Here is a 16674-nt window from a genome sequence, read left to right as displayed (position 1 = left end):
TCGGCAAAACAGTTATACTGTATCACGAAATGGGAAAACATCCATTGTAGTGGTTACTTCATAGAAAAAGGAAAGACATTTATCATACTTAATATTAATCATGCTATTATAATAAAATATAATTACTCAGGTCAGCTCTAAGAAGTACTAATGTAACCAATTCAAAACGTTTCTTTCCCACCATATTCCTGTACAGGTGCGCCCATTTCCAGCTATTTTTAAAAGAAGGGTAACACGGGGAGGAGGAGGAGGGGTGAGGTTTTACAGATAGACGAGGGTTACACTTCTTTTGATGAACAGCTTTATATTGGGCTGGTGATAAATGATTTATACTGAGTTTCGGCCACGTAGGTCAGTGATGTGACATTCAATGATTCAATACAATTTGTGTTTGCAACATTTGCGTGTCATTTACACTAGTGAATATCTATCATAAATTGAAACTAACACGCGGATAGTTATTGCTCATTTTGAATGGGAGATACTTATTATTGATCTCTACATGTTTAGTCGATTATACTTTATTTACATCAGTGTTTTAAATGTCAGTATAATAAACTCTCGGATACACGCGAATACGAACATATATCAACATGTTAAAGTTTGTTAGGTGATGATGATTAACATGAAGGGACTACTTGAAGTGTTTGTTTAAATAGTGAAAACTGCTTCCTCAGTATTAAAGATATATACGTGTGAAACGTTGTTGATCGGCTTACTGTCACGGTGCAGTTTATCGATATTTAATGTTCAAACGGGAAGTACTCACTCGCGAACGAAACATACGTATCTGGTTCAACGAACGCCAAACAAACCACTTAGTTGATTTTATTGCATGAACAATTTCCGTTCCCCTCAGATGGGCTAAAAACCCAACTTAACTATATTTCAAAGTATACACAAATCTCTATTCTTAAGGACATCATCTGAGATCTAATATCCAATCACCTTCTCTAGATTAGTAATACAAGTTCATATCTCAAAGACCATACAATAGTTGTGTAATATTACAATTAAGTTCTAAAATTAACACATCATGTCATATTAAAACTTGTTGACAGTTCAATCGTACCTGGTACAAACAATTCCGAAATACCCAATGTTGAGATGTCGACGACCTATGTTGTTAGGCGTAACGGAATGTCACTGTATGTACACAGTTTAAATGCTTTTAGACTTCAATTTAGAGTTTATGATGACAATTTACCAAAATATCCTGAATGGATATAATTTAGATATGTGACTCGTGACACGTATATACAGTTTGTGTATACAATACATTTAAGGCAGAAACTTTAACAATCTAATAGTTGGATATGTTTTCTTTCACACCTCTGCCATAAATGTCCGAACTGGTGGAAGTACAGAAAGTTGTTGAAAGTGACATGTTAATAGTCATCATTAAAGAGTCGGTCACCTTCTTTCTATATCCCAGTTTGCGTTTGATAACTAACGATGTAGTTATGTGAATGTCATTGCACTGATTTGTCCAATACGTCGATGCTTATTTTGCATTGTTTCCAAACCACCGGTTCAGATATACGCCGGTATGTTTTAAATATCATTGTCAACACGCAAACAAGAACATCTGGTAACGTTTTCATAATTAGAGGGTGACGAAACCAAAACGGATACGCCTGTATGAATACCGAAGGACAGACACACTCCGGTATTACGCACAAAATGTCACTCGGATCCCCTACCCTCAACCCATTACATACGCAAACGTTTCATGCATAACCACTATCACTACCGTCACCACCGTTACTACCATACTACCATTGTAACATATTCACATGTGAAATGATCTGTGTTGTTTGTACGACCTCTGTCGACCGGGTCCAGATCATCTACACATGCGCATAAATGATGTCTGAATGTATAGTTCAGCATTAACGTATCTCTATATACATCACCACGGAGTAGTTTAATGCCTAAAATACTAGTTGTCCATGAACATCGTCATCGGCTGAAACACAATCACTTGTCCTATAATCCATTATAATTTGAATCTATGGTATGTAAGGGGTTATCCAAGTTAGTATTTTAATTACTAGACTAAATCAAGCGTTCTTGTTTTTAGACTCTCTCATAGTGTCACTTGTTTCGCTAAATGTCTTCACCATTTGCTGTGCGACTATTTCGCAATGAATGACTCTCTCATTATGTACTTGGTAGCCAACAGTGACAGTTCTCTTACAGTAGGTAGGTAGGTATGAACACCTAAAGTTATCAAACATATTAAATTTAAAGTGACTTTATTTGTTATGTCTGCTATAAACATTGTAATGCTGTTACCATCGTTATAGACACTACAACTTGTGTATGACGTACGAAACAAAGTGAGATTTCAGGACCCTCAATTCTTTCTTATTACCAATTAGCTTCGAAACGCACTTTGATTTATACCTACTGTGTGAATGTATAAATTTTCAGCAGCCTCAATCTGTTGTCAAACCTTATTCATGACAATCAAAGATCGTATTGGTGGTATAAACACAAAATCGCCAACAGAGGACTTAAATGACTTGGATAGAATACAAATAAGTTGTTCTCAAACCCCTTTGGCAGCAGAAGACACATTACGAAATCTTTCTGCATCCACCACGAACATATATACTGCCGCAAATGTGCTTAAATCCACGTTAGTAGAACCAACACATTTTGAATGCACAAGCATTAATGTTTTCCGACCTACATTGTGTGGTGAACAGACGTTGTGGTAACAGACGATAACAAAAGTTCATTATATTTTAGAAATAGCTATGATATTGAGGTCACAAAATAACACTTTTTAGTTGTATTGATTGTAGAATAACCGTATAATAAAATGATGTCCAATCTCCTTGTACAGTGCGCCATCATCGGTTCCTCCAACACAAACCAAAATCTGTCAACTAGCGTCAGAAGTTGAGGGCGCATCACATATTGGGATTGGACTTCAGGATCTAACAAATTGTCTATGTGATTTAGCGAAGCCTGTGTGACGGTGAAACTGTTGGCCCGACACAACAAAAACAAAGAAAGAACGATGAGAAATTAACGAAAGATGGAGGACATTAAAATGGAGGATGTTGCGATAAACAAATCATCATTTAATTACATAACGTTTAATATTTCAAAGTTTGTCTATTATGATTGCTTATGAAATATACAAAGGCAGAATTTGCTGGACTGTATATAAACATATCCCCCTTAATAATATAATGTTATTCGGCAATACACACTACACCATCCGATAAGGCCTAAAAATAGTTTGGTTCCGGTTACCTGACCCCACCTAGTTTTTTAACCAACCCTAAACCTTTTTATGCGTATTCGAGAAAAAAGACCAATACAATCGCGAAAGTTGTGAAGTTTCGGAAGAAATAGTGAATGCGGAAACTGACATCAACTTAAAACAAGATTGAAATTGATATGAATACCTTCCGTAACGGTAACCTTGAGTTTTTTTGTTCCTACACAAACTAATTGCTGAAATGCAACAATCTTATCTGTAGTAAGCTATTAGTACATGATATACCCCTGAATTGGCAAAAAAGTGTGTCAAACTATAAGAAATCTAAAAGGACTTTGTGATATCAATCTAAGTATGTAGTGGAACAGGCCTAGGTGTAATGGTTTTTTGAAATGAAATTATTCAAATTCACAGATACACACAGACATACGTACATTTACCCATCTATACAGAACAAATGTTAGGATTGCTTATTTATATCATTCGAACATAATGATATTTTTTTATTTAGCTCTATATCTGTGATTTTTGAAGTCCCAGTGAAAGTTAGTTTTTCTTTTAAAAATAGATGGGAATGGGCACGCCTGTACAGGAATATGGTAGGATCCGTAATGAAACGTTTTGGTTATTTAGTACTTATTTGAGCACTGAGTAGTAGAGCCCAATATTGCAACACAGTAACAACATTTACTTAATTTATCTCATTTGCAATGTCCTGATAATGTTAATATAAATAAATGCACGCACACGCGTTCTGGCAGCAAACTCGCCCTCAGTATCGAAAGATTTATAAATACAAAAAGAGAGAGAAGGTCTTCAATTTTGATCGAAGAAGAGATGGTATGGATTTATCTTGGCGAATTCTCCAGAATGAATTTTCGGTAGAAAGGTGGTGATTTGACCAGGAAGTTGAAGCTGGGCTGGTTTGACTGAACCGCATCACTGAAATACCCCCACTTTGCTTTTGTTCCGTGTTTTTTCCAACCAATACAGTCTGCAGAGAAAACACAAAATAAGTCAAACTACATTAACTGCTACAGTAACTTCAGTAAAGACAACTGCAGAGATAATCATGAACAATTAGAAATTAAAAAAAAATATTCGCGTCGTCGCACCACTTTATTTAGGCAACATATCCTGACCACAAACAAAGCCTGTATTTATTATGACGTACAGATCTAATTACTGAAAACATGCTGATAACTTGTTAAGATTAAAAGCAATATTTTCAGGATAGATGCGCTTTGGTATAATAGCAAATGTATGTACCAAATTATATTGAATTTGAAGCTGTATGCATTCTGTCGTGATTTACATTTATTGGTTCATATTTTGTGTTATACGTTGTTGTTGTTGTTAACATTGTTGCCATTTCTGATGAACTCATTATATAGTCATACGTCATACATAATCAACTAATCAGCACGCAGCCTGACGATAAGGCAGACGATCAAATCAAAATTTCTTGTGTGATGTAAGTTTCAGTTACAAGTTGGAGTGTGCGTGCATTCCTGTGTGATATGCAAGTTTCAGTTACAAGTTGGAGTGCGCGTGCATATAAAGAACAGAGTTCCCAGTGTACTAGTACTACTTGATTGTATTGTCATTTCTATTACTGCTATTTTCCGAACCCCTTTTCTATTGTGAGTCATCCACACATTCTTGGTATATAGCCAAATTACCAAAAACCATTAATTACGTAAATTGCTCATTAATATTCATGGTATGTTCGCCAAGACCTAGTCAGTTCTTGCCATTACCCTGCGTAACACGTGTACCAAATTCCGTTTGAATTGAGCCAGCCGTTTAAAACAAAAGAAAATGATGATACAGATACACACACACACACACACACACACACACACACACACACACATACATACACACAGACACACACGCACAGACTCGCCGACTTTTCTCCCCTAATATATATCCTTTCTTACAGCAGGAAAAAAAACAATATAAAGCTGTTCTTCCAATCTTTAATGGTTGTACATCTGATTAGAAGAAACGAATAACACAGAGCACATATAAAAAACATAGGAAAACATAACAACCTGAATTAGACACTCACAAATGAGTAACAATTATTTGAAAAAAAACAAAATAAAAAATCTACCTATCCCATCTATTTTGAAATTGACCGGAACCGAAACCACACAATTGTTCTTGTTAGGCCTAAGCTGGAAGATTTCGACTGCTTACCATTTGACATGATCATAATGAACAGCGCCATCTATCACAGAGTGGACAACATTGCAGTCGAAAGCTGTCTAACTGTGATTTGTGCTGTGTAGCTCCAAATACAAAGAACCTTTGACTAATATACAGTTATAATACTTTAATACCAAATTCTGAGGTTGGTTTATTTTTACAAATGCATTTCTGTAATTTCAGTAAAAGAGAAAGCGTATCTTCGAAATTCTAATGTTTAACACACTGCCAGGTCTACCATGTGTATGTCTTTATATTTGTGGTGTGTATGCTCCAAACGTTTACATAGATAGCTAAATTCAAAGGAGCCAGCTTGTGAGTGATGATGTTTATCGTTGTTATATTTATCTTCACATAAAAAACTTTCTCCCTGGATTTCATACCTCATCAAATCGAAAGTGCTTGCTTTAATGTAGGAGAAAGCGAACAGTGCAGTGTTGTGTTGTTCCAGCTCGACCGGGAGTAAGAGCGCCACCAATGTTTGACTGTGAGTAACCGACTGGTGACAAAAGTCACGTAGACGTGCTTGTTACAGGTCATTCACATTGTAATCACTATGCGTGCAGCATACTGATTACAACAACACATTATGTAATAGGTTTTCTCTTGACAGCTAGTACCCGACACTTCCGCGTTGATTGCCAACAGTTTTACAATTTAAATACAGAAAATGAAGTCTCGTGGTTTTTATATGGTAACTGGAGTGTATTGCAGGTGTGTGCACGTTGTTAATAATATATAGTTATAACCCATTTTTGATAATATAATTCATAACTAAGGGAATGATTCACCATGTTAAAGTGTTCTTTTTCAGAATGTTATAATGTTTTGTTTACCATGTTCAAGTGGTTTGTTCACATTGTTAAATGCATAGTGTTATGTTTTCATGTATAAGTGTTCTGTTCACCATGTTCTAGTGTTCTGTTCATCATGTTAAATTGTTATGTTCACCGTGTTAAAGTGTTGTGTTCACCATGTTAACGTTCTTTGTTCATGTTAAAGTGTTTGATCACCATGTACAAGTGTTCTGTCATGAAATGATTGCTCGTGGGTAAGGGTTGATGCCAAAATCTGTACAAATGTTAAATACCATAGACCGATATTTCAATATTTATTATTTCGGCAATTCACCCCCCCCCCCACACACACACACCGACACTTTCTTAAATATAGTAACATTCGGCTTTTTAAATTTATAGAAATTAGAGAAATAGCTCTAACCATGGCTCTGGTGGGTTAAGTAATGGAGAAAGCAATGCGTTGACATATTGTCACCAAATGTTGGGTAAAAAATCTCTTTGCATATTTACGAAAGAGATTAATGAAGACACGTAATTGTCTTTGAGTTTACGATAAATGATGTCTATTGACCTGTAGAATTGTAACCTTGTTTTAACGTGGTTTAGAATTCCAGTGACCTTCAAACACTTTCAAGTTAATTATGGTAAACAGCAGGATGACGTCATCTTTCAACTTTTATCCAATCGTATTGAAGACAATATGACTTCATTGAGCAATACCTGTAGGTTCCGAGTAATCTCGATACAGAATGATATAGAGTGAGTTGAGTATTGCAGTTGTGTGTACATATGTTAATATCACCAAGAAACAACTCGTATACGTTCATATATATTTCACAGTTAGTCATTGGAAATCTTGGTTCAGAACCGTGTACATAACCTTTCGTATACCTCACCTCTAGACATGTTGATACTATTATGAGAATTTGGAAAACTTTAAGTACACACGTATAAGAATAATCATGGGCACCACTTGATGTAATGCTCTTAAAGTAGTTATCGTGAGGAACGCTTTCAAGAATTTTGTAATAGTGAGACTACTTTCGAAACTGTCTGATGGCATTAATTTTAACCCATGTCAGCTGGCAACTACTTAGATGGATCTCCAGTCAGACTTCTGTTCTGTATCTCAACAGTCAATGGTTAATTCCATTTGTAGTGACAACTCAACAACTATTCCACAAAGGAATATCCAGATTATGATTGTAGGGTGTATAACTTCAGCCACAAGTGTGTTCAAGTTAACACAGCTTCATGATTTATGACCTGGTATGTAGGCACACTTAACAAGGGTCAATGTGTTGTTATTGATGTAGACCATGGTAATCGTAAGTGGTTCGACGATAGTCGAAGTAACATGATTAATATGATGACATCCCAGGTTACATACAAGCAGTTATACGTGGGTATACAGGCACAAAGAGTCGTTTTCGTATATTTGAGAACACAGGAATTAAGAACAATCATTTTTTTCGCATTAATGTACAATACGTCATATCCATTCACAAGATATATTATGCATTGACGAGATTGATATTTATTTAATAGACATAATAAGTACAGTATGATATTTATTTGATAGGCATAATAAAGCAAACTGTCATTTTAAAGTTGGCGCCTAACAGTATCTTCTAAAACCACGTGTTATATTCAATTGGTGACCTGCAAGAGAGTGAACATAGAATCCGAGCAACTTTACTATACCTTTAACACCTGCGAATCTAGTTATCTTTCCTAACTACATTCTACATACTTTGATGATAGCTATTCTGATAGACAAGGGAACGATAGAATAAAATGCGATAATTGCAAAACCATTTGTTTTTTATTTAAATAATTTCGATATGTTATATACCAAATAGTTATATTCAGCACCATGATTCTTCAAACAAATATTGTACTAATAACAATATGTTGACATAAACAAGGTTGAAATGCAAGTAATATTGTGATGTAATGATGCTATGATATGTGAGATCTGATATGATATGCGATTTGATGTAATGGCATATCATATCATGTGATGGGATGCAATGCGATGTTATATGATGTCATAGGATGTCAGTTGTTTTGTGATGTTAGGTAATGTGATATGACATATGTGGCGTAATATGATGTGTCGTATCTTGTAACATGTGATGTTATGGTATGAATGTTGTGATGTGATGAGATGTGATGTGATGTGATATATGATAATATTAAATGATATCATAATCATATCATATCATATCATATCATATCATATCATATCATATCATATCATATCATATCATATCATATCATATCATATATCACATCAGAATTATCATATGATGTAATATTATATGACATGATATTTTGTGACACAACATGCCATAACATATTGACATGAAATGACATGGCATAATATATTATGGTATGACATATCGTCACGTGACATGAAGTGGTCCAGAAGTGAAGTGAGATGAAGTGATGTAAAGTGATGTGATGTGATGTAGTGTGGTACAAATACTGACCTCTTGAGTGTTTATTTGCAATCACAAGCTGCTGCGCTAATATCAGCACCGGTAAGCAAATTCCTGGTCATCTTCTCGGTTTGATGTCTGTCAGGTATCAAGGAAATAACAACGCTTAAACTGGCATCTTCCAAAGTTCCTGGAAGGGTAAAGAATAATTACACTGCCTGTAAGATCAATGTCACTCCTTTTACCTCCCGTAAGGGAATGGGAGGTATTAAACGGAGGATGTCTGTCTGTATGTATGTCCGTTTGTGTGTGTGTCATCATTTTCTTAAAAATGGCTGGTTCAATTATAATGGAATTTGGTACAAATAATGTTTGGGGTAATGGCTCGACCTGGTTAGTTTTTGTGTGAGATCAGTTCATGTTAATTAGGGACATATTGCACATCAATGAAATCAACTTATTAAGCAACATATTAAGACTGCATACTTCAACTTCAATATAATTTAATATATTCGTTAAACATAGCATACATTTGTCCTATAAAATGTGTTGATTTACCTTACAGTGTTAATGAATAATTTGCATGATTAATTATTTTTTGGTAATTAGGCTTTATCTCACGACTGCATACTTCGATTTCAATACAATTCAGTAGATACATTAACCATAACAAATTGTGCATGTCCTATAATGTTAGTTGATGTACCACACAGAGCTAATGAATGATTTGCATAATTAAAGAGTTTGGATAATTAGGCTATATCTTAAGACTGCATACTTCAATTTCAATGCAATTTAGTACATACGTTAAACATAACAGTGCATATCTCCTACAAAATGTTGATTTCGCTTAAAGATTTAGTGAATAATTTGCATAATTAACTATTTTCGGTAATTAGGCTATATCTTAAGACTGTATACTTCAATTTCAATATGGTTTACTTCATACATTAAACATAGCAAAGTTTATACACCCTATAAAGTTTGTTGATGTATCTTACAGTGTTGATAACTAATTTGCTTGATTAATGATTTTCGGTAATTAGGATATATCATAAGAATGCATACTTGAATTTCAATAACATTTAGTGCATACGTTAGCAAAGCTGATATGTTCTATAAAATGTTGATATAGCTTACAGTTTTAATGAAACATTTGCATAATTAATGATTTTAGGTAACTAAGCTGTATCTTAAAAATGCAAGCTTCAAATTTCGTATAATATGGTACCTATATTAATCATAATAATACGCACCTGTCCCCTGAAGTTTGTTGCTACAACTTTCACCTTTAATGAGTATTTTGAATAATGAACGATATTCAGTAATTAAGAAGTATCATGCACTATTCAAATTCCATGTAATTTGGCATATGCATTAACCTAAGAAAGCACACTTGTCCAAATAACACCGTGTTGCCATATTTTCTTTTAGCTTAATGAGTTATTTGCATAATTAGTGATTCCCTTACGGTAGGCATTCAGTTTAAATCTGGTTATAACCCTGTTCAGTTCAAGTTCGCCAAATGATTAAGACAAAACATGTATATCGAGTAGTGTGCTCGTCTCACAATTTCTGATAGAAATAGAGGAATACCGCGTCTGCGACCTATACTGACTGCCAATTGTCTTTGGTAGTATAGCAACTTACTATAGTTACATAAGATTAGTGAAAGACCTGATGCAGGTACAGAAAACGTACTAAACTATATTCAATGCCTGATTAGCCTACAATGGCATAGTACAGTATCTAATTAGTAAATAACACTAAGGCGCTCTATCAGCTCTGTTAGCGTGTTATATCGTCATCAAAATCATCTAGCATAATGAGCGTCATGTTATAATGAGCCGATGCCTACCTATATACAGACTATAGCCAAACCTTACGTTTTTAAAAAAAAATTTAACTGAAACCATCATTGGCTATATATGACCTCTAGCAATATTGTATTTATGCCAATACCCCGGGTATGCTATTAAAATGAATAGCGCTTCTGCTTTTATAAGTTCTATGCCATGTCCTCTTGCAAAAGCATGAAACGGTAGTAACAAATATATTAACTCTTCAGTCCAGTTTTCTTTTCTATTTGTAAAATGGTTGCATTTGTTAAATTAATTGTGCAAATGGATCATTTAAGATTATGAGCTACGTCAACATGCTTTAAACGACATATCCACTTCTTTACCATCAATGCATGTCAGTGCTAAATTTTCCGAAATTTAAAGCTTGTATTCTAAACATAATTGCCTAATTATCAAAATTTTGCTATTTTTACTGATTAAGCATTACAACTTAAACTACATCAAACATGGATTCTTCGTTATGTTAAGGTATGTAAATATTGTTTTAAATTTGAGGTTTGCTTACTTAACTACATCAAAATATATTAATCTCCGTGAGATTTTTGTTGAGCCAGATGACGTTTTCTATCAATTCAAGTGATTTCCGTTGTACATACAAATGCAAACTTTCTGTCAAATCTAATCGAGATACTCTTCATGATATATATTGCATGAATTGTAAACTATGAAACAATTATACTAATCATATACGTCAAAACAAGTATTTTGTCAATATAAAAACTTCACAAAAAACTGAAAGAGAAACTCATTGACAACATACACAAGATCATGTGTCTGGCGATAGCACATAAACATGAGATCACATACCTCAATTATCGAGTATACTTTTCTCTTCTTCAATAGTTGACGACGAACTTCTTGACGGACTTTGTTATGAATAAGATGGAATGAATCACTCCCATTATATACACTCTATTTGCGTGACAACAGCTCCACCTTCGTGCTAGCAAAAATTGAATGCATTGTTATGTAAGCAATACATGTATGGAACATATCTCATATTGGTAAAAATTGCATGTCATTGAAAACCATTAACCATTATAGTACCAGTATGTTAGCAAGTTTGCATGTGTAATGTGAACAATAAGTGTCTATTACACACGTACACTACTGTGTGCGTTATTCGAATGTATTGCTCGCACGGCTGAAACCACTTGAATCCCTGACTGGGAAAGGCGTCATACCGACGAAATACATCTGACTCCGTACTCAAGGAAGAGCCTCCACGTACTAATTCTGTTTCCGTTATCAAAGTCGTTGGGGTTTGTTAGACAGGTCAACAAAGTGCCGTCAGTATGGTATCATTCAATGATTCAATACGCATTTGTAATATTTGTGTTCCGTTTACCAGGGAGCGTATGCTATCATGAAATGACTCTATCACGTGGACATTTATGACTAACATTAAATGGGAGATCTTTATGGTTGATTGTACATGTTGAGTTAATAATTATGTAATTGAGTCTGCATTTCAAATGTCAGCTTAATAAACATTTGTTGTAAACACGCAAACACAAAGATGTACCAGCGTTATAATCTTTAAGGTGATGATGAAATCAAAGTGAACATGTCATATAGTTTGCCTGTGTGTACCATTGACGACATAAATATTCGATTAACATCAAGGGAGAACCGGACATGTTTATTCATATAGTGAAATCTGAGTTCCCCATCACAAAATAAGTGAAGTATTGATGGCGACATAATGGTACGGCAAATGGTCAAGGCATTTAGCGACACTAATGACATTGTCACATAGAAAGCCTATACACAAGACTGCTTGAGTAGTGGCCATACTAACTTGGGTTTTTTAGATGGAATTGAAATAATAAGTTATAACATGATAACCCCTTACATTCCTTATACTCAAAATAAAATGGAATATAAGACAAGTGATTGTGTTTCAACAGATGTTCTTATTCACGTATTACGATCGTGAACTGGGGCTAGACATCTGAATTAAGCGTTAAAATATGTGTTGATATAGAAAGATATAGATTAACTCTGGTTGTACCTTTCTTGACCTAAACTACACATTAAGACAATTTGTGTGAATGGGTAGACACTCTGGACAGCGCCAACAGCGGTCGTACAGACAATGCAGTCAAAGTAGGTTGTGTACAATGGAGTATTGAAACTTTCAACTTTCAATGCTTTTCTTTTCAAAGCGAACCAAACACTTTCATAGTCTTCACATTTGGACCTTTCAGAAAAGGTATCCGTATGGCAACCTTTGCCCCAGATCTTGACCTTCCACTTATGGACTAATATATGTATCGTGACATGTCGACATTGAGCTAGAACAATAAAATACTAGTATCTTATTTGCGTTCAATGGTGAAATCTAGTTAACACTGTATTAGTTGAAATGACTTATTGGTTTTGAAATAGCCGTACCATCCGATTAAACCACACAATGTGAAACCGAGCTACTGAAGGCGTATCGTATACAGGGATTCGACTTCAGTATGTAACAAAGACAGTTAGCGAAGACTGTGAGAAAATCATATACAGTCTCAGTTTTACTAATTGCTTGTCAAGGAGTGATTGTTGCATACACTAATTTAAATGCAATCATGACTATTCTTTGAAATCATTATTGAATTCATTCAGTGTGTCTAAATTATACCACCATTAAAATGATTTGGACAATTAATTTGTTTAAATATCCAACATTTCCTGTTTGTAAATCATATACTGCATAATAGTTATAACAGTCATATATCTCATGGTGGTGAAGATTGCGTGCCACCCATTAATCATACGTAGTGCCATTATTTTCGAAAGTTATTTAGTGAATAGATTTTTATACTGTATCAAGAAATGGGAAAACATCCATTGCGGTGGTTACCTCAAAGAAAAATGAAAGACACTTATCATAATTAATATTAATCATGCTATTATAAAAGATATTTACTCGTACTCAGGGCAGCTCTAATAAGGACTAAAGTAACCAAAACGTTTCTTTGCGGATCCCATCACATTCCTGTACAGGTGTGGCCATTTCCAGCTATTTTTTGAAAAAAGGGTCACAGATAGACGAGGGTTACACTTCTTTTGATAAACATCTTATGTTGGGCTGGTGATGAATGATTTATACTGTGTTTCGACCACGTGAGGTCAGTGTTTTGCCTTTCAATGATTCAATACAATTTGTGTTTGCAACATTTGCGTGTCATTTACATGAGTGAATATTTATCATACATTGAAACTAACACGCGGACAGTTATTGCTCATTTTGAATGGGAGATACTTATTATTGATCTATACATGTTTAGTCGATAATACTTTATTTACATTAATGTTTTAAATGTCAGCATAATAAACTCGAATACACACGAATACGAATATATACAAACACGTTGAGTTTGTTAGGTGATGATGATTAACATGAAGGGACTACTTGAAGTGTTTGTTTAAATAGTGAAAACTGCTTACCCAGTATTAAAGATATATATGTGTATACAGTTTGTGTATACAATACATTCAAGGCAGAAACTTTAACAATCTGATAGTTGGATACGTTTTCCTTCACACCTCTGCTATAAATGTCCGAACTGGTGGAGGTACAGAAAGTTATTGAAAGTGACATGTTAAGAGTGATCATTACAAAGTCGGTGATCTTCTTTCTATATCCCAGTTTGCATTTGATAACTAAAGGTGTAGTTTTGTTAATGTCATTGCTCTGATTTGTCCCATATGTCGATGCTTGTTTTGCCTTGTCTCCAAACCTACCGGTTCAGATATACGCCGGTTTGTTTTAAATATCATTGTCAACACGCAAACAAGAACATCTGGAAACATTTTCATAATTAGATGGTGACAAAACTAATACGAATATGCCTGTATGTATATACCGAGGGACGGACACACTCCGGTATTATGCACAAAATGTCACTTTCCTACCCTCACCCCATCATGTATGCGCAAACGTTTTATACATAACCACCATCACTACTGACACCACTGTTACTACCAATTCACCTCCCCAACGTATAACTTTTATTTGACAAGGCAACACAATCGTAGTAACATATTCATATGTAAAATGATCTTTGTTGTTTGTTCGACCTCTGTCGGACGGGTCCAGATCATCTACAAATGCGCATAAATTATGCCTCAATGTGTAGTTCAGCATTAACGTATCTCAATATATATCACCACTGAGTAGTTTAATGCTTACAATACTAATTGTACAAGAACAACGTTATCTGCTGAAACACAATCACTTGTCCTATAATCCATTACATGTTGAATCTAAGGTATGTGAGGGGTTATCCAAGTTAATATTAATTACTAGACTAAAACAAGCGTTCTTGTTTTTAGACTCTCTCATAATGTCACTTGTTTCGCTAAAAGTCTTCAGCATTTGCTGTGCGACTATTTCGCAATGAATGACTCTCTTATTCTGTACTTGGTAGCCAACAGTGACAGTTCCCTAACAATAATGTTCACAAATAGTTTAGAAAATAAGTTAACCTATAAATATTATAATGCTGTTACCATCGTTAGGGTGACCTTTTTGTGTGTGTTTCTTATCTCCAGTGGAATAGTCAGGCGGGGCGGGCGGGCGAAATAAAAAAAAGGGGGGGGCAAGAATAAAATATGTATTTTTTCAGTTCTATTCTCTGTCCTTTCTGTCCTGTTAGTCTCTATACAACTTCTTTTCTCTTCTCTTTATTGAATCCTTGTTACAAGTCTCTTTCCTTCATTGTAGCAAGGTTAACAAGTCCATAGAACAACTTTGTAAGAAGATGATTGAATACTTATCATCCTGATGGGTGTATATCTGTAGCCATGAACTATATATTGTGTGATTTTATCAGGAGTACAAAATACATTCGTCCTATTAATCAAAGTGGCATCGCTAACAATTTTTTCAGGTTATCCAATTTGAACTTTAGTATGTAACTATTTGAAACAGTTACGTGATTGTCATCAGTGTGCTAGATGAATTTTCATTTATATATATCATTACTTCTATGAAATGTTTATCTTCAGTGTGAACTTGTCAAAATAATCCACCAGATAACAAGTAAACATTTCTAGATCTCAGAACTCCTTTGGGATTTACTGTTTAAAAGTAATTAAAAGTAATAATGTAAACATCGGAACGTCTTCTAAGGTCATGGATGTCATGGGTCATGAAACGCATTACCATTACGGAGTGATGATACAACTGATTTCAAGCTAAAAACTGGTCGAGAAATTAGGAATGCATTATGACTTTTACCAATTTTAAGCCTAATTTTGAAAATTATGGAAAAATTCTGAGCTATTATTACATTGCAGTAAAATGTACCGTGCGGCGGTATTAATTTCGAGCCCTGTCCCTCATCAAACCTCAACGACTTCAGCCATGATGAAAGCCACATGCTGCTCTGATGTAACAATGGGGGTGGGAGGGGGGGGGGTAGACGGCAGTGTTCTGCCAAGGTTTCCAACAAGTATGGACAAAGGCCCCGTGGTTGCAAAAAGTGGTGTCATTCGACAGGGAGTGGGGTCAATTATTATTGTTTATGAAATATTCATATAGATTATCTCAGACCACTATAGAGATACTGTGGTCTTAGATATTCCATTACATATAGACCATTACCTAACTACATAAAAAAATTCCATTCATAATAACAGTTCCCAGTAAGCTATGTTTTGACCATTGTGTGCTACACATTACACCTTAGAAATAGAAGGCAATTAAGATTATGTAATTTTCAGTCATTTTTACAGAGTATATTATATATTGTTTAGAAAGATTCGACAACCAGGTAGTCACAATTTTTAATCTAAATATCAATGAATAGCAGTGCTCAAATTTATAATTCCCTTTTTTCAGACAAGAACAAAGACCAACTTCAAAATAAGTCACAGTGAACATATGATTAAGTAAAAACTTTGAGAAATCCTAAACTTTTAACCACCTGTTTCATTTTTAAAACTGTTATTACACTGCTGTGATTATCATTTCCTCTTCAAAGTCATGACATTTTGAAGAAAAAAATCCCTGACTTTAAAACGTACCAAATGTGAACGAAAAACTTACAAAAAATACAGTCAAACAAACTTTATAATAATTTATTTTTTATTAATTAACCATCACTGGCTGTGTATCATGA

The 16674-nt window shown here is 34.6% G+C and overlaps 1 long non-coding RNA gene across 1 annotated transcript; it reads right to left on the bottom strand.

The window, feature by feature from the left end:
* Positions 1–7774: 7774 nt before the first annotated feature.
* Positions 7775–11424, bottom strand: LOC144453956 (uncharacterized). The gene is made up of 3 exons (XR_013482464.1): positions 11366–11424; positions 8748–8886; positions 7775–7914 (listed from the first exon to the last, which is right to left on the bottom strand). It is a non-coding gene; the product is annotated as an uncharacterized LOC144453956 (long non-coding RNA).
* Positions 11425–16674: the final 5250 nt, after the last annotated feature.

This window comes from Glandiceps talaboti, chromosome 3 (assembly GCF_964340395.1).
Source record: "Glandiceps talaboti chromosome 3, keGlaTala1.1, whole genome shotgun sequence".
In the NCBI taxonomy this organism is placed as follows: Eukaryota; Metazoa; Hemichordata; class Enteropneusta; family Spengelidae; genus Glandiceps; species Glandiceps talaboti.
The sequence above is the reverse complement of the archived record's forward strand: the minus strand, read 5'-3'. Positions and strand labels throughout refer to the sequence as shown.